The following is a 22,637-nucleotide window of genomic DNA, read 5'->3' on the forward strand; positions in this document are numbered from 1 at the left end:
TTTAGGTCTTTAATTATGGAGATTAGGTTGTTGCGGTCAAATTCCATGTGAACGTTTGGGCCACAGTACGTTGTACACAGCTGCTTAGAAATGGTTGTTTAATTAAAAACGACCATGGTTTCTTTCTTTCTTGTTGCATGTTAGTGTGGTGTCTCTGATACTGGAAAGATACTGCTGTCCTTTTTGAGTTAGAATATTGTTACATTTTGGAGGCAATCAGATGTTTCTTACAGCACATTTATGGCACTTAAAAATTTGGCCTCGTTAAAGAGCAAATTGCAGAATTTCTTTAGAGAGTGCTCTTGGTACGTTTAAACTTGTTTTGGTTTATAAATAATCCTTCAAGAACAGGTTCCTTGCAGCATGAGTGACAAAATAGGAATTGATTCTTAGATGTAGTTTTCAAATTTCGTGGAGAATTCTTATGCTAATAGCAACACCTGAAGTATTTATTATATTTGAATATTTCAGTACCCAAAGCTGAACACATTTATAACCATGATCTCGGAGCATCAGGGGTTCAAAAGCAGAAGGTATAAGTTCTGCTTGTGCCTTGTGAGTATGATGTACATCTAATCCGTAAGTACAGTTTGAACTGAAAAGCTTCTCAGAACTGCATAACGAATGTGGCGGGGTGCAAAGAGATTGGTGGAGATGGTTGATTGGAGCACTTGTAGCTAAAGTATCATTTTCTTGTGGATAGGACTCCGGAAGAGATGTCTGGACTAATATGTAGACATAAATTTCATGTCAATGTGTGGGAAACCTTTGAGAGATTTTTAGATCTGGCCTTTTTTCTATCTTGGTTCCCCCATTCCCTCATATTTTTTATAAGGCATGAAGTTGAAGGTCTGATCTGAGAGACCTTCCAGAATTTTTCCTCCCTGAAAAGTTTTCTCAAGTATTCAAGGGAGAACGCTTTCTTGAGAGGCGTTGTAGGAAAGGAATCCTTGTCCTGGATCATACTCTTCTACCCCATGTTATTTTTACCTTTTTAAAAGTTGTAAACCATCTCTAATAGCAAGGGCCTGTCTTTTTTTGCTCACTATCAACTCTCCAAATGCTTAATAGTTATTGAATGAAAACATACAGTTCCAGATATATGACAGGGCAATGAAGAGGAGTGTGTGATAATATAGTCTGAAATAGATACAAGCGGTGAGGTGTTAAGGAAGGATGTTGGATTGGGAGGAAGGGAGCAGGTCATTACTGGGAAACTTGATTGCAGGAGGTAATTTTTGAGTTAGGTTTTGCAGAAAGCCATATATCTGAAGATAAGTAGGTGTTTCAAGGGAGTAGACAGCATGAACCAAAGCATTTCAATTGGAATGGGTAGTCATGGGATTAAGCACAGTGACTCTTTTTTGGTAACATTATGAAAAAATTTTCTTCTACCCTTACAATTGTTATCACTCCCATATAAAAAGATTGACACATTTTATAAAAACTAAGATTTAGAGTGCTTGAGTTTTGGAAGTAACAGTGGTATACTGAAAACAAGAGCATTGAACTAGGGGGTTCAGAAAATTTGAAGTGGATTTCTGACTATATCTTATACAAGTAAGTGCCTTTGGGCAAATCACTGGGCCTTAGTTATCTCATTTGTAAAAGGAAGATAATATTCCTTACCCCATATAGTTGTTGGGAGAATGAAATTACATAATGTATATGGCAGTGCCTACTTCAATATCTAAGACACAGGAGAACTTTAAATTGTTTAAAATGGATCTTCGTCTTTAGATTTTTCAATATTTTGGTTTGTTTATCATGAACTCTAGTATCTACTTTGCCTTTAAATGTATAAGTATCAAAATTTTAGATACTTAGTTTTCTTTCAGTCAAGCATAATGTTTTCTGACAGAAATGAGGTTTAATTGTTTTACTTTAATGTTACAGACCAGAAAAAATGCTAAGTACCTTAAATTTTTAAAGCTTTAAGTAATGGGTATGTGTGACTGAGGATCTGAGCCTTTAGGCTTTTCTTCTTTAGAGAATTTGTTTTTGAAGAAATAGTGGATGCCTGTCATGCCATGTATTCACTGTTGTGAAGACATAGGGGATTTTCCTGCTATTAAGGGGAAAAAAATTACTCAAAATGTCCTCTGTATGTTTTTGATGATTTGGCTATAAACCATGGCAGAGCTCTACCTGTGTGCGTTGTTTTAGAAATCAGTTATTTTTTGAGCAGGCTAATGGACTTCCTCATCATTTCTTATCTAAGTTTTTGCTGTGGTAGCTATTCTGTTATGAATCTCAATTTTTCATTATATTTTGTGAATTCTTTGTAGTGTTTATAATCCATGGAGCAGTCTGTCTTTTGTATACTATTTGGGAGTTTCCTTTAGTTTAGTTTAAAATAAAACTAAAAGTCTGGAGTTTTGAAATGATAAAGAGCCAGTTACCTGCACCTTCCATATTCATAAACCATCAAAAAAAGAGGAAATGGTTTTGGGGTTGGAGACTCTTTTCACATAAAAAGGAGAAACTTTTTGATTTAGGGTTGTTAAAGACGTGATAGATTCAGAAGGAGATTGTTAGAGCTCCTGAAGGTAGCTTATTAGACATTGCTGTTGGTAATAATAATAGTAGCTAATATGTGTTGATTACTATATACCAGTTATTGCTTCAAAGTATTTGCCATGTTGGGGTGCCTGGGTGGCTCAGTCAGTTGAGTGTCCAACTTTGGCTCAGGTCATGGTCTCACAGTTCATGAGTTCAAGCCCTGCATCAGGCTTGCTGCTGTTGTGAGCACAGAGCCTGCTTTGAATCTTCTGTCTCCCTCTCTCTCTGCCTCTTCACCACAAAAATTAATAAAACATTTAAAAAAAAGTATTTGCCATGTTATCACGTTTAACCCTCACAATGACCCCTGCCAATCAGACTATTTTTTTTTCTTTTTGAAACCTCAGGCACTAGCTACATGGTAGATAGTGGAGCCAGGATTTGAACTAAACCTGAGTCAGAGGGAGGCTATGTAGCAGGTGGTTGAGCCTACTAAAAAGATTTGAATTAGAAGTTTAACCTGAGCTTCTATTTCAGAGCCTGTCCTTTTAACCACCACATTATACTGCCTTGTGTAGCTTATCTGCAGTTGCCCCTTGTGAGCGGACTTCAGCTTCATGATATTTGAGTCTGTTGCAACTATATGATTTGATGGAAATATACTTTGAATAAGATACTGTATAGCCTTAATGTTTTTTTTAAATTTCCCCTGTATGTTACTGGCGTCCTGGATTTTAAATCTTTAAAATATTTGTAGTAAAGTAAAAAATTCTTTATTGTTTGTTCATTTACCAATTTCTCAGCAGGAAATTCCAGACTAAACTGGAAATATAAGAACATAGTAGATATGTATTTTAAGGTGACTTGTTAAAATCTTTTAAATTCATACTTTTTGAGGGTAAGACTGATGCACAGACTTGGTATGGAGGGTTTTTATATAGTAGTAATATTTGAGGGTCAGAAATCTTTGTAATTGAAATCTATTGAAAATTCTCACCATTAAAAAAGCAACTCATGTTTTGGTTGCCAAGTGCCATATGGTTTATCAGATTCCATAGTTCTTACAGAGAAACCTTGAGCCCCTGTGGAAATTATCAAATCTGAGTAGGGAAGTTTTGAGTCAGTGGGAGTATGGTGAGCCTGGGGATAGAACACTCCACTGTAAGTAATCTTAGCACTGGGTAAGAATAAAGAGGCAGAATCCCTTGGACATAAGAGCACAGGTACATTTTTAAAATACAAATTGGGGTGAGGAACTTCTGAAGACCAGCCTTGCTTACTGCATAATTTTGCCTATTTTGACTATAATAACACTTAAAATCAGCAACCCAGAAGTAAAGAAAAAACAATGCTATGCATCATAATGGGGAGTTTGTAATAGTTCCTAGTCTGTTTTGCAAGATATGGGTGCTTTATAAATATTTATTAATGATCATAGAAGTACTCTCTTACTACCTATTATTTTATAAATCTGTGGAGGCAGAATAGCATAGGCTCTGAAGCCAGACTGAAGTTCACAACCGGCACAGCCACTTATTAGCTTATTGCCTCGTACCTGGTCTGATGCTGACATGACAGAAGATGGTACATTTAGGCAGAGTAAGGCCCAGAATTTCCCATGGTTCTTAGGAAGTATGAGACAGATCTAGAAGTTCTCACATAGTCCTAGTGAGGGAAATAGAAGTTAACAGAGAGGGAGCCAGCAAGCTTGTCGTGAGGCTGCTATTGTGAAGGGAGGGACCACGCAGTTGTTGAGGGGGAGAGGGCAGGTCTGGGAGATTCAGTGCCCACCACCGTGTGTGCTCCCTCGTGCTCTAGTATAGTTGACACTGGGAAGTAGTTGCTCTGCAAGGAGTGCATTTCTTTCATTCTGTTCTCTACCCTCGTGATCCTTCCCTGCATCTAGGTGGGGCCATGTGTGTGACTGATTTTCACTAGTGGAATGTGAATGGAAATTATGTGTTTTCACTTTAGCGTAGAGGTGACAGAAGAGCAGGTGTTCTTTTTCCAGCTTTTTTCCAATCCAAGGAATGGGGTGGTAGAGCCATAAGGTTGGAAAGATCTAGAGTTTTTAAATTACCATGTGGAAGAAAGCTATGCACCAAAGAGGAGTAGCCTTAATGGATTGTAATTTTAATGAGAAATTTTAGTTGTGTAAAGTTAATGGAAGATCTGGGGTTTATTAAGCTGCTAGTATTCCCTTAACTGTAAGCCTGGACTGCCTAGGATAGGTAGGTGAGCTCCTAAGAATATCCATACCAGCAAGAGCTGAGGTGGGGCCAAGTTAATAGATCCACTGGATGTTGTTATAATATGCTCATCAGCCTGTGCCATTATGACTCTCCTAAACCTCTGAAGCCCATGAGGACCCAAAGGGCATGGATCTGCATTCAGATCGATCATAACACTTCCTGTGCCCATGAATGCTTTCCTCTGTGCTCAGACACCGTTATTATAAGAATGAGAAGCCATGAGAAACTATAAAAGTTCTTCTACAAAAGTCTGAGGAATTCCCTTAAGCAGGGTTACTCCAGCTTGGCACTATTTTGACATTTGGGGCTGGATAATTCTTTGCTGGGAGTGGCTGTCCTGTGCATTGTAGTATGTATAGCAACATCCCTTTATGCGTTACATGCCAGTAGCTCCTCCCCTTGATCATACAAGCAAAAATGGCTCCACTCATTGCTAAATGTCCTCTGTAAAATTGCTCCTGGTAGAGAACCACTGTCTTAAAAACTGAGTTAAGCTGAAAGAAATTACTTTAAGCTGAAAGACACTTAGCTTTATTTAAAAGACTTTTTCTCCTTTTAGGACATGGATGGGGTTCATGGGAGAGGTTTGTTTCTGAATATGCAAAAAAGGAAGCTATGCTCTTTTTGTTTTGTTTTTATTTTATTTTTACAGAGAGACACAGAGAATGAGAATGAGTGGGAGAGGGGCAGAGAGAGAGGGAGAAGAGAATCCCATGCAGGCTCCATGCGAGGCTTGATTCCATGGCCCTGGGATCATGACCTGAGTCAGAATCAAGAGTTGGATGCTTGACTGACTGAGCCACCCAGGCACCCCGGGAAGCTATGTTGTTTTTATAAAACACAGTGGTTTCTGTTGAACGTTGATCTACATGTGTATTAATTTATCATTTTACACATTATTTGAATTTTCCATTTTTTCTTCTTTCCTTTTCCTTCCAAACTGGTAGCTATACTTCTTGTTGCCTAGATAAACACATTACAGCCTTTCCCCTGCCTTAACTGTAACCCCAGCTGTCATATCCATAGGTTCACTCTAAATGATGGGAAGCCAATAAGTAAGTAGCTTCAATATTATGATTACATACGTATTTGTTAATGCTGGGCCAGGTAGTATGCTCAGATTATGATTTCTACAGATTCTGTTAAGTAGCCTTTGGGCCACCTGGAGAAAAATGTCCATAACATCAAGATCTAGTAGATTTTATTTTACTTCTTTTATCAACTGCTCAAAATCTAACCATTGAATTAAAAAAAAAGGAATTTGACATGACTTCTTATTTTCTTGGTATTTCTAACTTTTCTTACCTTGTATGCCTTCCCATCAATTCTTCGGCATAGTGTGCTTTATGTTATATCGTGTTCCCTGTTTATCTGGAGTTGTCTCTAATTCTGCCTCAGTTTGGACTAGCTGCTTTTTAAGTTTCTTCGGGGAACTTCCTTTTGGTGTACTCTTGAATTGAATCCATTCTATTTTAGATCTTTTTCCCCTAAATTTACTTGATCTTTTTTCTGAAGTCTGGGTAGCTTCCTGAAAAAATATGTTTAAGAGGCAAACTTCTAAATTATTCTATGTACAAATTGTCTCCATTCTATTCTAACATTTGATAACTTGGCTGGGCGCAATATTGTAGGCTGCAAGTAATTTTCCTTTAGAACTCCAAAAGCATTGCTTGGTTGTCTTCTAGCATCCAGGGATGATGATTAGAAGCCATGTGTTGGCTAATTCACTGTTTTTTCAAAGGTGATTTGTTCTTTATTCTGTCTGAATAAAGATTGTTTTGTTGTTGTTTTTAAAGTTTATTTTTGAGAGGGTGGGAGGAGCAAAGAGAGAGGGAATCCCAAGCACAGAGCTGACAGCACAGAGCCCATGCTGGGCTTGAACTCATAAACTGTGTGATCATCACCTGAGTGGAAATGGAGGGAGGCTTAACCAACTGAGCCACCCAGGTGCCCCTAGGTTGGTGTTGTTTTGTTTTGGTTATTTGTTCTAGGCACTCAGTTCTTATTGTCTAAATGAGAGTCTTCAATTCTAGGAAATTTTTTTTATATCTTTGTTATATTCCAGCCTTCATTTTTTGTTTGCCTATATTTTCTCTCTTGGATTGGTCCTCTGTCTCATTTTATTTTCATATTTTGTGACTCTGTGTTCAGGGGATTTTTTTCCCCCAACTTTTTTTGGCTGATATTTTTGGGTGGGTAATCAATGAATTTTCTTGTTCTCTTTTTTCTTATTCTTCTCTGTTTTATGTTGTAATCCTGGCTTTAGTCTCAGAATAGGTAAAATAGATTTTTAAACCATAAGGTTCTTTTGTGTTTCCTCAGTTATCACTTTTTCCATTCTAGTCACTTTCTATGTTTTTGTAATTATTATTTTTCATGATTAGTTTTCCTTATATCCTTGGTGTTTCTTGGTTGTCCATTCATGTTTAGAAATAAGGACTGGGTTTCTGGTCTGGGTCTCCCCTTTCCTACCCTGTTCCTTGGACTGTTTTCCCTACTAGGTTTTTGGTTTTTGTTTTTTGTGTTTTTTTTAATAGGAATTCTAGCCACAGCGCTTCAGGGCTGGACAGTACAGGGTAGGGCCTGTCTACTGGCAAGCGTTGTTTTAGGGTACGAGAGAGAGAGAGAGGAGCTAGCTTCCAGCCTGTTGGTCCTCTAAATGCCAGATGAAAAGGGTTTATTACTCTCCCAGCATTCCCACTTTAGTCTTTTGTAGTCATTCACTTATCTTCTACAAAAGCAGTTTCTTTTTGCCTGGGGGTAAATGCTGTCTGTTGTTTAGGCGCTGCTTGGAGATGGAGGATGGGAAATGTAGTTCTCATACAGTCAAGTAATATTTAATTCTCTTGTTTTTGGCTCCATAATTTTCACCCTTTGCGGTATCATTTAGGTTGCCGTCATGCCTCTCTCGGATCCCGTCACACAAGTGGGTTCTCACCCTTTTGCATCATTCTTAAAGGGTATAACGGGGGTGTGGTTTTCTCTGCTTGTTATGTCAAGCTATATATATATATACACATATACACACACACACACACACACACACACTCTACCCCATACCCTATTTTAAATTTATTTGCTCTTAAAGTTTTCTTTCTTTCTGTATGAACTGTATGAGTTTTTATTTCAATGGGATGGGGTAACTGGAGGGAAATTTTATATTTAGTCCATAATTTTTTATTAGAGTCCTTTTCTATCTTCTTAAATGTAAGATGTAGAACTATTGAACTATTTTTTTTATGTAGGCTTATTCATAGAAATTATGATCATGATACTATGTTAAAATATAATGATGTCCCTTCGTTATTGATTTGTATAGGTGTTTATATCTGTATGCCGGTTGGTCCTAAAACTTATACTCCTTTTGAATTCTTGTTCGCTTAGTTTTTCTGATTCCTCTTTTGTTGTCATCTACCCCAGTTTGCACATGTCATTATGATTCTCTTGCCATTTCTACTTTGCTATTTGGAAATTGAATGAGATCATTTAGAATTGTGGATAAAATATTGACTTTGCTCCAGAGAATGGCATATTAGCTTTAAGCCCATGGCTCTTGTGATATTTTGATTATTGAGAAATCTTTTCTTTTTCTTTTTTTTTGATATTTTAAAATGTTTATTTAATTATTTTATTTATTTATTTTTTAGTTTATTGTCAAATTGGTTTCCATACAACACCCAGTGCTCTTCCCCATGAGTGCCCTCCTCCAACACCACCACCTCTTTTCCCCCCTCCCCCTTTCACCCTCAGTTCCTTTTCAGTATTCAATAGTCTCTCAAGTTTTGTGTCCCTCTCTCTCCAACTCTCTTTCCCTCTTTCCCTCCCCCTGGTCCTCCAGAGAAATCTTATTTTCTGTTTCTTAACTATGTTCAGATAGGTGAGGTGTCATTCTTTTATACCTATCTCTCTCCCTTGTTATAGCTACTTTGGTTCAGTAGTTACTGATATTTTCTCTATTTTCCTCCTCTTCCACCTTTATGCTTTAAATGTTGAACTTAGGGGCACCTAGGTGACTCAGTTGGTTAGGCATCCGACTCTTGGTCTCAGATCAGGTCTTGATCTCAAGGTAGTTAGTTCAAGCCCTATGTTGGGCTCCGTGTTGGGCGTGAATCCTACTTAAAAAATGAACTTAAATTGCCTAGCTAGTTTGTTGAAGACCTTAATTTTCATCTCTTTCTTTGATTTTATAGTCATAAAAATTTCCAGCATTCTTAAAAAATTTCTTTAACCTGTTCTTTTTTATTTCCCATTCTCCTTTCCTGAATCTTTAGATACCACATTGATTGATTGTAAATTATCCTGGGAAATACATTTAAATTTATTTCTTTACCTTTTCCTCTGTTGTATTGCTGCATTTCCCCATTATTCTTGTTAAGTTTTCTCTCATGAGACTTTGTAATTCTTCTATAGCTATGGTTTCTACTGCTGACGTGTGTGTATGATTAGAGTTATAATTCTCCTGCAGGCAGGTTTTTACAATTTAGATTTTTAAAATGCTGACTACTTTGCATTTGAAACCTGTCAGAAGGGTTGTGATTTGGAAGGCTTAAACCTCCAGATTTGGCTTCATTATATAAGATATTATGGGAGCTACATAGTAAATACTTAATTGAAATTTGAAGTAGCTTAGAAAATAAATCGGCTATTTGCCTAATGCAGGGGAAGTCAGTGCTGTAAATATTCCCTCATACAGTGCTCATCTATTTACTGATTATTTTGTGAACTTTTTTTATATTCCCTGAAACTCTTAATTTTTAGAGTTCAGAGATTGGACTAGATAGCCGTCATATGTCTTTTGCTTTACCTTTCTCACACATCCTTAACATTTCAGGTATCTACTGTCACAATTAATGTCCTGCTTGATTGGCTCATTACAGTGTCCTTTACTGTTTTTGTTAAATTTAGAGTTTGGTACTTTTTCTTACTATTCCTGAAATCTTAAAATATAATCTTTAGCATTATATAGAGAATATTTGACTATTTTCAAAGGTTTTATTGTTTGGGAAATTATGGTTTTTATATCTTCATTTTCCCAGAAATTTATGATTATGATGTAGGAATTTAAAAAATATATCCTGTCATTACTGACAAAGACTTTCTCAGGAAAAATAGAGATTCACTTAAAAGGTCGATTACTAAACATATTTAAAATTTTAACCAGCAAGGTCTCATTTATTTGGTTATCTTTGGAGTTTCTTTATTCACAGTATTGTAATTAGCCTTCTCAAACTCAAAAGTTGAAATTAGTGAAACATTTTGTGTCTGTGAGGCAGATTATGATTTTAATTAAATTCAGAAAATATATACCTTTTTTAGTATTCTCTAAGAATGATTTTATTGTCATCATATTTATTAGTTTTAGGAACAGGATTTCAATGTAAGAATTATCTCTCTAGTTTTTCATTTTTGATAGTCATTCTTAAAGTATTAATTGTGTTGGTTCTCATAGATCCGTTTTGAATTGGCATCAGAAGTGTAATTATGTGTCTTGGTTCTTACATCATCAATTAAAGGTGATGAGTACTTTGGTTGTGGTAATTTATACCTACAATTCAAAACCCAAAAGCATCTAGGCCAGAGTTAGGCACTCAGATACTCCTTTTTCTTTCATGTCCATGATAGAAAACCATTCTTGGTCTGTATCAAAATATGAAGAAACTGCTTTTGAGATTGAAAAAGAAAGTCAATACTAAGATTTTTTGAGACTATCTTGATTAACTTTAGATTTTGAATTTTAAATATTGATCCTTGATTAAGAACTCTTAAGTATGGGCATTAATTTTACTTGTAGGAAACTAGGTAACTCTTTTGATTTATTATAACCGGTAACCATACTTAATAACTGAGAAACACATTCATTTTTTCTAGTATCTTGATGTAAGATGAGGTTCATATTTTTCTTAAAAAAAATCTTTCAAGAAAACAATATATGTATAATCAGGTAGTTTTAACTGTAATTTAAAATATTGTACCTAACTTTAAAAATAAAGGCTTAAAATCTAAGAGAGACATTTAACATGTAGGACCTAATTATTAATATATGATTGCTGCCATCCTATTTGCAAGCACTGTCCTTAAGTGGTCTTGATTTATTACTGTCTCAGAAGTGCTCTTTGAGACCCTCTGTCACAGGCTTGGACTGCATAACATTACAAACACCAACTGATTTAGTAAACAGATGCACTGGGAGAATAAGAAACCTGCCAGAAGTATTGTCTTTCCTACTAAGTAACTGCGTGACCTTGGCAAACCACTTAGTCCCGTGGATCTTAGTAAAATGGAGAGCTTGGAACAGATAGCCACTTAAGTTCTTTTGAAGATTCCTTGAAAATGTTAAGCTTCCAATCAGATACTATACTATGTAATATAATCTTTTTAATAGGTGTGAAATAGATGGCATTATTCCCATTTTCTCAGTGATGTGATTCATGTTGTACAGACTCCATATTCAAGTAGCATGCTCAGTCATGTAGCTACTAAGAGGCCAAGCCAGAAGTTGAACCTTGACCTATTACATTTTATATTCATATTCTGTTTAGTGTCCCACACTGCCTCTACAAGCCGTGTTGTTACTGTAGACCACCAGATTTTACTCCTAAAATTTATTTCATTTTTTAATCTTTAGTTCACGGTACATGCGCTTATGCTTTACAGCGTCTATTATTCAAGAAAACTAGAATTCACGGATCAGGCCTATCCATGAATTGTGCCCAGAGTAGAAATGTGCCCAATTTTTAAATAAATATACTAGAACTTATGTGTCTAAGAGGTGATTGGTGTTCAGAATTATTTGAATTTATTTCAGTAATGTTCAAAAACACTTTTGGAACGCTTTTCTGTGTTTCTTTAGTTTCCTCGGCCACATTCTTTTAACCTACATTCTGTGGTGGCAAATGACATTTTTTGAGAATGGATTTGGTATGTGGAAAAAGTGGGAAATCATTCTAGACCAAGTCTCAAACATAAGGGATCAAAATAAGGAATGCCATTTTTAGTTAAAAATAAGCAGACCAAAGTACTGTAATGTCTCTTATAAGGTGGTTAAGAAAGAGGTTAGAAAAGAGGAGTTCCAAAATTTTGTGTGATGACAACTTGGAATAGCCCCTAAAAATGACTACTCTGAATGGAGTTAATCTTTATTTAGATATAAATTCTGCTTTGTTAAAGTTACATCTTAAAATACTTATACCTGTTCTGCTTGCAACTTAGGTTAGTGCTATGCCGACTTAGCATGCACTTTTTTTTTTAATTTTCTTTTGGTGGTGGGCATAGTTTATTCCACTTCATGCAGACACTGACCCACCTGCTCAAGGAGCCTAAAAATACATTAAATCATGTGGTGTCTGTCCCCCACCTCCCCACAGACGCAGAAAGACACTTGGCTGAATGAGGTTGGGGTCTGAGGGTCTAAATGCCTCCATCGTGGGACAAGGCAGCAGTGTGGGCCCTGGTAGTAGTGGAGTCAGTATCCTTTCTCCCCAGGAGAAAAATGCAGAAACAGGGCTGAGGCAAAGAGGCCTCATTCTCATTGCAATTGGTAGGGTAAAGGAGACAGGGCCTTTCCAGGTCCTTCCCCTGGGGGTCCACCTGGCTGTGGGTTGAAGCTCTGGGGAGGTGCAGGGGCCAGGATGACACTGGCGCTGGCTAGGCAAGGTGGGCAGCGGTGCCCTTAGATCCTGGGCACCTGGTGCTCTGTCCTAGCCTTCATATGCCACTTGAGAGCGTGTTCCTTGTGTTTAGCATGCACTTTAAAGAAGAAGAGTTGAATGAATCACAGACAGTAGATATTCTTTCCACTTTAAAGGAGATCAGGATTTTTAGAACATTTCTTTGTACAGTAATTGAATTCTTGGTCATGTTTGTGGTTATCCATGTATAGGCTCAATTCTGGACAGCTACTCCATCTCATTTCCTGGCATGAACTAAAACTGCTTCTGTTGCTAAGCCTGAGTGCACTCTTTGATGCAGGTATACATATAAATTAATTTTTGTACAAAAATTATCTTAGGCTGCCTTATACACTTAAATATTAGCAAATAGCTTTTGGATATCAGGACTTTATTAGTGCAGTTAATAAACAATAACATGCCTGTATATCTTGTTGTAGAGGAACTTAAGATATGAAGATTTCATTTTACCTTTTGAAGGTATTATTTTTCTTGATTTAAACTTCCAGGTAGTGGAATTTAATGAAGCTTCCTCATTTGTAGACATTGAAGGATAGTAAAAATATGCCTCTAATCCCTTTTTAATAATACTTTTCCTTTTGGTGTTTCAAAATAATTTAATGTTATAGGACCATTAATTCACCAGATATCTGAGTACAAGTCCCTATGAAAATGGATAAAAATTCAGAGGGAACTACACAGACATTGACCTCTGAGCTGTGGTGGGGGACAGATGGAGAATAGACAATAAACTGCTAATTGCATGATTCACTGTAATTATGTAGAGAATGCTAACAGGAGGAAATATAGGGTGATATAAGAATTTGTTGGCCTTGTGGGGGAGGGGAGCCAAGAAAGGTGACTTGAACTGAGGAAAAAAAGAATATTTCTGGCAGAACATCTTGTTTAAATATCCTGGAACAGCAAGGAACTTGGCTTTTGCTAGGAACTGAAAGAGTCCAGTGTGGAGGGGGTGTGTAAAAAAACAAAAGGATTGATAGCAGTGTGGTGCGGTAGGCAAAAAACTGGGTCATGTAAAGCTTGATAGACCATGTTAAGGACTTTTATTTTTGTCTTAAGATCTTTTGGAAATGATTAGAATATTTTAAACAAAGGATCATGAAATGATCAGGTTTGGATGCTGTGTAAAGAGTGGTTTGAAGGCAGCCAGGGCAGATGCTGGGAGACCTACTAGATTGTGTTGAAATTAAGTAAGGCATCTGAAATTTATCCGAGGGAGAATCATGTGGGCCAGTGGTTCTCAAAGTGTGTCACCTGAAAACTAATTTGAAATGCAGATTCTTGGGTTTCTGCTCAGACCTGCTGAATCACACACTTTGGAGGTGGGGCTCAGAAATTTGTTTTTGAGCAAGCCTTCCAGATGGTTCTGATGCTTCCTAAAGTTTTTGAACTTCTGCAGGTCATTAGGCATGTCTTTTTGAATGTAGGAGAAAGTTCTAGGTTGGTGGTATGAATAGGGAGTTACTGCATGAAAGTGGTAGTTGAAAGTGAGGGTAGAGAAGGGGTTCCCATAGAATGAAACCCTGAGACACTTTAGTTCCAAAGTCATGAACAGAGAGTGAAGAGAGCTAGTGAAAGAAGGGAAAAAAAAAAAGAATTGGATAGAGGGATTAGAATGTCAGGAAAGTCTTTTTACTTTTTTATTTATCTTTTATTTTTTTATTTTTATTAAAAATTTTTTTAAATTTTTTTAATGTTTTCTTAATTTTTTTTTTTGAGAGAGAGAGAGAGAGAGAGTGACAGCATGAGCAGAGGAGGGTCAGAGAGAGAGGGAGACACAGAATCCAAAGACAGGCTCCAGGCTCTGAGCTAGCTGTCAGCACAGAGCCTGACGTAGGGCTTGAACCCACGAACCGCGAGATCGTGACCTGAGCCGAAGTCAGACGCTTAACTGACTGAGCCACTCAGGCGCCCCTAAAAATTTTTTTTATGTTTTTATTTTATTTTGAGAGAGACAGACAGACAGAAAGTGAGTCGGGGAGGGGCAGAGAGAGGGAGACACAGAATCTGAAGCAGGCTCCAGGCTCTGAGCTGTCAGCACAGAGCCTGATGTGGGACTTGAACCCACAGACTGCGAGATCATATCCTGAGCCAAAGTCGGCCACTTAACCGACTGAGCCACCCAGGTGCCCCCCAAAAGTCTTTGAATAAGGATGTGGCAAAGCAAGCATTAAGTTTGCCAATCCATGATATTTATGTGATTGTAGTGGAATTATAGGGTGGGCACCAGTGTCAACAGGTTGAAAAGAAATGAGAGGAGAGGAGTGAAGGAAATAATTTACTCATTTAAGACCTACCCTACTCTTTGGACAAATATTTAATATTCCAAAATAATGGGAAATAGAAATAAGTAATCCAGAGGGACACCATGGGAAGTACCATAAATAACCTTGAGAGACAGCATAAGAGTCTGTGGAAAACTATATAATATAATCTCATTGTTTGGACTTAGTGATTTTGAAATTCATAATTTACGTAGAAGATTGAACTCAAGTTTACCATTGTCTTTACCATGTTGCGAGGAATGCCATAGTAAAATTATAGTTAAACTATGGGGGAAGAATGTTTAGCCTACTAAAAGTACATGTGTTTTGTTTCGTTTTGAGAGAGAGAAAGAGAGTACGAACAGGAGAGGGGCAGAGGGAGAGAGAGAAAGAGAATCTTAAGCAGGATCCACGTCAGCATGGAGCCTGACATGGGGCTTGATCCTAGGACCCTGATATCATGACCTAAGCTGAAACCAGCAGTCAGATGCACAAATGACTGAGTCACCCAGGCGCCCCAGGAATGGTTTTTTAGCACGACTAAAACCACTTTAGTAATATGCATTTATATAAAAATAATTTTTAAACTACAAATACTCCTATTCATTACAAATACAGTCACTTTGTATTACTGCTATGCATATAAAGGAAAATGTCTTTAAATGAATTTTATAATCCACTGTTGTACTTAAATTACCCTGTATGTTAGAATTATTCTAACACATAAATGTTACGCTATTCTTAAAGGAAGACCACATTTAATGTGAAGACAAATTAAGATAATTTGAGGGTGAACTTCAATTACATACTAATATCTTTGGAGCATATGTGCATGTGTGTGTGCACACACTAACACACAGGAGTGGGGTGGAGGAGAGACAGCGAGAGAGGGAGATTGAGACTTAAATCATTTTGAGATGTATTTCCTTTTCTGGGTGAAATATGTATTTGTCTAAATCTTATTTTTATTTTAAGTGGGCTACACACCCAGTGTGGGGCCTAAACTAATGACCCCAAGATCAGGAGTTGCTTGCTCTATGGATTAAGCTAGCCAGCTGCCTAATTTTTTTTTCTAAGAAAATTAGGTTATTACATCAACAGGTGCTGACTATAAAATTCAACAGCTACAGAAACTCGTAAAGTTAGTCTCTCCTGCTATTAGACCCCACTTTATGTCCAGAATAGTCCATGTATTTGCAGTTTGGTGTTATTCTTTAGTCTCTTACTCCTCACTCCCCATACCTTATGTGGATATTTGTATGTATAATTTCTTTAAATGCAGAAATGGTATTATAGTACTGTTTTGCAATTTTTTTTAACCAATCAGTGTATCTTAAATCTAAAAGGCCAAATCCTAATAATTCCTTCCATTGACTTCATATTTTGTTCTTAGGATGTTTGACTGGGACTTAGGAGACTTGGGTTCTGGTTTCTTATGGCTTTCTGATCTTGGGCAAGTCAACCTTTCTTTTTTTAGTTTCTTCATCTGTAAAATTTAGAGATGGTGAGTGCATGATTTGAAGATTTCTGATAGCATTCCTAAATAAATTTAAGAGCTTCCCAGGGCAGACATTTCCTTGCATTTTATATGAAAAGTGATTATGTTAACCCACCTGTTAACACTTAATGAGGTAAGATTTTGCCAACTTAAAAACAGAATAGTTGGGGGAGGAAGCACTTTGGAAACAAGATTCCAAAAAATGATATCATTATTTGCTAGTGTACTCACTCAGTATGGATGGCTGTTGCTTTTAGGGTTATGCTGACCAAAACAAAACCAAAAAAAGACTTTCTCTGAGCCTACTGTGTTTTTTTTTTTTTTTTACTAAAAATCACAAAAATCTGTGTCAGTGCAGAGCTTGATGCAGGACTCGATTCCCAAACCGTGAGATTATGACCTGAGCCGAAGTTCAGCGTTTAACTGACTGTACCACCCAGGTGACCAGTTTTTATGCACTCTTAAAACTAATTTTTAGCTTTTATTTTTCTAATATTGTTACCTTTTATATTTTAAAGTTCTCTGCCCTTCTCATTTGATTTTTTGCTTTAATCTCTTTTTTAAAATTTAGTTTTCTCTTCTAAAATAAGATTTTAGTAAGGCAGAGACACAAAAAACTATAAATAAGAATTATTGAGTAAACTAGTGACTCCAACAATGTCTTGCTCAGGGAGAGCTTTCACTTAAATTTACTTTTTATCGTGTATATTATTTTTTCTATAAAGCTGGCTGTTGGGTGGCATGTTTCTAAGATAACCAAAATGATACTTCGTGCTCTCTGCAAGAGAGTCAGGAAACCTTTTTCCCCATTCCACTTATCTAATAGTAGCTTTCAGGGCTTCTCATAAAGAGTCTTTCGTATTCTTTTAAAATTTTGAGCTTTTTCCTCAAAGCTTTAATCTAAGTAATACAGATGCATGATGGACAAATTTCCTACCCCTAAATAAAGTAAGTTTATTTACAGTGGTAAAGCCTTTGAAGTACATGAAAAGGGACTGCTCAACTCCTTAGACATTTTGAAGGTGCTTGATTTAAAAAGTTCACAATCCTCATTTTAAAAAGAATAATTTTTAGCAGTTTCAGCCTCCTAAAAGCCTCCTTTCAACAAAAAGCAGTGGTAGGACTTAACATTTTATTGCTAATCTTATTATTAAAAGCATTTTTTCTGTTTTCTGTTTCTTTTTTTTATTTATTTAAAAAAAAAATTTTTTTTTAATGTTTTTTGTATTATTTATTTTTGGTACAGAGAAGAGACAGAGCATGAGAGGGGGAGGGGCAGAGAGAGAAGGAGACACGGAACCGGAAGCAGGCTCCAGGCTCTGAGCTAGCTGTCAGCACAGAGCCTGATGCGGGGCTCGAACCCGCGAATGTGAGATCTGACCTGAGCCGAAGTCGGAGGCTTAACTGACTGAGCCACCCAGGCGCCCCTGTTTTCTGTTTCTTAAAATAGTAACGTACGTGTGTGTGAGTGGGTATAGGATGCTATAAAAAGTATTTTATAGTATAAAATACAATCATTAAAGTTTTAAAGGGAAATTCATGATTCTCAATGATACAACACATTAATATTTTTTATGCATTCATAATTATTTCAGGTATTACATTGATGTATATCGTGTGAGCCCACCAAAGCAAGAGTAGACAAGGTCATTTCTTAGTCCCTACATGTTCTTTGAGCCAAGGCCTCTACCTGGATATTGCTTCAGTATAGATGGAACAGAGAAAACCCTTTGTCTTAACTGTCACCGCCTTACCTCCTTGTTCAATAAGAGACTTGAGTTAATTTAATCCTGTAGCTATGTTGTCCTCATCACAGCTACATTGCTGCTACTCTGTTTAAAGGTCAGTGTTACTGCCCTTTAATATTTCCTCTTTCACTGTGCATCTCATTCTCTTTCTACATTTCTGTTATTTCTCTCTTACTGGGAACTAAATAACTTAAGTTATTACCAACAATCTTGGCTGTCACTTCTCAGAATTAAAACCCTGAAATGACACTTTCCTGTTCTATGTATAAAATATAGAAAGGAGTTAACTTTGGTTAATTTTATGTAAAATCTTAATAAAGATTTAAATTAACTTGAGTGCTACAAGAATGCTAACTTTGCATTCTTTTATCAAACATTTAAATGCATATATGTCATAACACTTCAAATTTGTAAATGCTTAAGATTCCTGATCTTGGTTGCTTAAGGTCTCCTGAAAAATAATTTTAGCATTTTGACATCTTTTAAGTAGCATGCCATGTGCTAATTTTTGTTGTAGCTGAATAGTTCTTTTGAGGAGATATTTTTATATCCTGTTTTTCAAAATAATCACAGATTTTAGATACTGGAAAATGTAGCTTTCATAATTTTAGGAGTGTAAGGACAGCTGCACAGTAAGTCCATATGTTGCTTAGCTATAGTTATATTTTAATAATTTTTTCTTTAGGGAAAGAAGTATGGCTGACCTCCAAGAGACTGAAGCTGATGATTGTAATCATTTATATTTTTTCAATAGAAAGACAGAACTTTTTCTTTTTTTCCTATTTTAAGTAGTTGAATTTATTTTTCCTGTAAAGTTGAGTTTATTTATGTTGTGCCATACCATCAACTAGATGAAGTTACTATTTTAGATCCTACTGTAAAATTGAAACGGATATTTTTGTCAGATGGGAAGATTACCCTGTTGTGTTTTTTTCCTGTTATTCCTGTATATTGACTTGCCACAGGCATGCTGATTTTTCTCCTACATACTTGCTCCTTTCTGCCTCCATTCTTCAGCACATTACCATTCCCTCTACCTGCAAAGTCCTTCTTTCTTTTTATCCATTTCCTTTTCTCCTTTTAAATTTGGCATCTTGGAGCACCTGGGTGGCTCAGTTGGTTAAGCATCCGACTTCAGCTCAGGTCATGATCTCACAGTTTGTGGGTTCAAGCCCCATGGGGCTCTGTGCTGACAGCTCAGAGCCTGGAGCCTGCTTCGGATTCTGTGTCTCCCTCTCTCTCTACCCTTCTCCCACTTACACTCTGTTTCTCTCTCTCTCTCAAAAATGGATAAACATTAAAAAAAATTTTTTTAATGGCATCTAAAGTGATTTCCTCTAAAAGTTCTTTAATGATTTACTTCATGTACCTTGTTACTTCGTTTCTTGATTTTACTTTCACACTTAACATGGATAGATACAGATTGGACCAGTCTGAGTCATGTTTCTGGGATGTACCAGGTATAGTGTCGACTTCACTTAATTTTCACAGCTATCCTGTGAGTTATGCTCATTTTACAGATGAAATTAAGTAAATTCCATGACAGTCTAGTTTTAGCTCTGCTAGAATTTGAACTTATTAAGAAAAATATCTTTTTACAGTGTCATTTTGCCCTAAATATTTCTGTAGTCTTTCCTTTCTTGCTCTCTACTAAAAATAGTTTTTGTTTTGGGTCTTAAAAAATTTTATTTAATATAATTTGCATAGAATAAAATATACCCATTTTATGTATAAAATTTCATGCAGTTTGACAAATGTGTACACCCATGTAACTACCACTACCATTAAGGTATAGAACATATCCCATCAGTCCCCCAAATTCCGTGTGCCCTTGTCCCACTTAATAGTTCCCCTTCCCCGCTGCCCCAACTCTTCAGGCCACAACTGATCTGGGTTCTGTCTACAATAAATTGTTTTTGTCTGTTTCTAGAATTTCATATAAATATGCATAGAATGTGTACTCCTGTGTGGCTTCTTTTGCTCAGCATATTTTTGAGATTGTTCCTTTTTATTGCTGGATAGTATTCCATTATATGAATGAATATACTATAATTTGTTCATTCACTTCACCCATTGGTAGAAATTTGACTGGTTTTTTTAGTTTTTGGCTATTACAAATAAAGCTGCCATGAAAAATCCATATGCAAATTTTTGAGCAGACGTGTTTCCATTTCTCTTGGGTAAATACCTAGGAAAGATTCTACTATTTTCCATTCCCACCAACAGTATATGAGAGTTCCAGTTGTTGCTCCTCTGTGTCAACAGTGAAATTGTCAGTTTAAAACATTTAGTGTCTCGAGTGGATATATAGTAGTATCTGATTGTGATTTTTCCATTTACATTTTACTGATGACTGGTGGTATATTGAGCATCTTTTCATGGGTTTATTGGTCATTTGTATTACTTTTTGTTTTTAGTAAATTGTTTAAATCTTTTGTCTATTTAAAAACTTTTGTTTGTTTATTATTGACTTCTAAGAGTTCTTAATGTAGTCTGGATCCTAGCTCTTTGTCAAATGTATGTATTGTGCATGCTTTCTCCTACCTATCTCATGGCTTACCTTTTCATTTTCTTAACTCTGTTTTTGAAGAGGAGAAGCTTTTAACTTTCATGGAGTCTAGCATACCAGTTTTTTCTTTAGTGTTTTTTAGTCTCCTAAGAGATTTTTGTCTACTCTAAATTTGTGAAGATTTTTCACTCCTATTTTATTATGAAAGTTTTATATTAAAATATTTATATTTACACTTATGTTGGCTTTTATAGTTAAGTCTGTGATTCATTTAGAGTTAATTTTTGTGTTTAGCTTAAGAGTCAGTTTTTTTTTCTTTTTAATTAAGTTTTTATTTAAAATGTTCTTCTTTTTATTGGGTTTCTTTAGCACTTCAGTTGCAAATTAATTGACCATATATGTGTGGTCCATTTCTGGACTTGCTATTCTGTTCCAGTGGTATACTGTGGTATGCCAATATCACCTCTTTTGCTTTATATTTATAAGTTTTGAAGGTAGTAGAAATCCCTTAACCCAAAATCATTTTGAAAATAGAGAAAAAAAGTCTTTGCATAATTTACTCTTACTTTCACTGCTTGTGTTTGTGTGCATGTTGGTTTTTGTTTTCATTTACTCATTTTTGTTAGTTTATGCTTTCGAAATGTTGCCACCAACAGGGCTTTGTGCATGGTATTTTCCAGGACAGATATTGTTTTTAGTAAGGAAGACTCTAACTACTTACAGCTGGATAGAAGGAGGTAGCCAGCAGTTGATGTTCTTTTCTGTTTCTTCAAAATCGTTGGTAGTAAGCAACTCTAGTTTCCAGTGGTACATCTGTATGATTTTGGAGTAGGTCAGGAAATAGGGTCTACAGTGTTTAAATACCATATCTGAATTTGAGCAGGAAATGAAATTATAACACTTTTCAATTACTTTAAAATCATGTATCTTTTTCTCCCTTTCCTGTCTCTCCTTAACAGAAACAACTTAGCCTTGCCTAAAGCAGTCTTTTGCATGAATATTTGAGAAACACTAATGGTATTGCCAGAACTAAAGGGTGTCTAAGTGGGAACATGTTGAATTGAAGAAAAATGTTAGATACAGATTGCATTTAATTTGGTTTAACTACATGTAAATGGAAGTTAAAAAAAAAAAAAGAATACTATTTATGGTTTTAAATTAGCACCCAAATGCTTTCATTTTTCTTAAGCTGTTATACTTCAGAATAAAAATAATAGAAAAAGTAAATGTAACATTTTCAATTATGTATTTTTATTAATCAGTATTTTATTTCATTTCTTTTTTTCCCCCTTCCAATTGTGTGCTTTCTTAGGGATTTTATCTTCTGTTTATTTAGTAGCCTTTTCCTTTATTTTGCACATATTGGAAATATTGATGAGTCTTATTTATACCCTTTAATGAACTTGTTCTTGTGAATAATAAGTCCTAGGCTATGGTAGAAATATGTGTGTATTTTTTCTTCCTATTGAAATGATATTTACCCTTGAGAGATGTTCCTAAGCTTTGAACTTGACACAGCTTAGAATTTTGGAAACGTAGGTAGGTGATGAGATAGGGGTTTAGAGCGCCCCCCCCCCCTTTTTTTTTTGGTTGCTGGGATATGTTGATTATGGTCCAGGGCATTAGAAGATTGGTCATACACTTTGTTTCCACTCCTGTTATTTGCTTCAGAAAGACTGCAGTAGATTATAAGATCAGACAAATGGAACTGTCAGCTGCTCAAATAGATATTTTTAGACATGTTTCTCCTCTTAATAGTAATCATGCAGTTGACCACAAATCCTTCATTTGATAGTGGATGAGAAAATAAGCAAGAGCTCCAGAGGAAGCACTTTGGATAATGAGACCAAACGAAAATTGAGGTAGAGATCACATTTCCTATTAAACACTGTTGTGTCTCCTTATGATTCTGATCAAAACCTGATCTTAGTGATGTTTATGTGATAGATCTTATTTACTGGAATTAAAACATCTAGCTGGAAACACATAGGTGAATATTATGCTATTGTTGCCTTTTTTATTTTATAGCTTATATTGTGTTTTATGTTTCAGGTCTACGTTCATTTCACTTTTGTGGATTCATTTAAAAGTATTTTGGAGTTAACTTTCATTTTGTTATTCAGAGTTTGCTTATTTTAGTTTTATGTGGCTGAACTAGGTCCTTTAGGGTTCTTTG

General features: G+C 36.0%; 1 protein-coding gene across 4 annotated transcripts in view; it reads left to right on the top strand.

Annotated features, from left to right (window-relative positions):
• The window catches only part of OSBPL8 (oxysterol binding protein like 8), a 149,544-nt gene that overhangs the window by 1,723 nt on the left and 125,184 nt on the right, over nt 1-22,637 (top strand). The window contains exon 2 of one of the 4 annotated variants that reach the window (XM_029955855.1): nt 472-555. The exons of the other annotated variants lie outside the window; for them this stretch is intronic. The gene's annotated coding sequence lies outside the window, so the exon portion shown is untranslated. The remainder of the gene's footprint in view (nt 1-471; nt 556-22,637) is intronic. 4 annotated transcript variants of the gene reach the window in all.

Source organism: Suricata suricatta, chromosome 10 (genome assembly GCF_006229205.1).
Source record: "Suricata suricatta isolate VVHF042 chromosome 10, meerkat_22Aug2017_6uvM2_HiC, whole genome shotgun sequence".
Taxonomy (NCBI): domain Eukaryota; kingdom Metazoa; phylum Chordata; class Mammalia; order Carnivora; family Herpestidae; genus Suricata; species Suricata suricatta.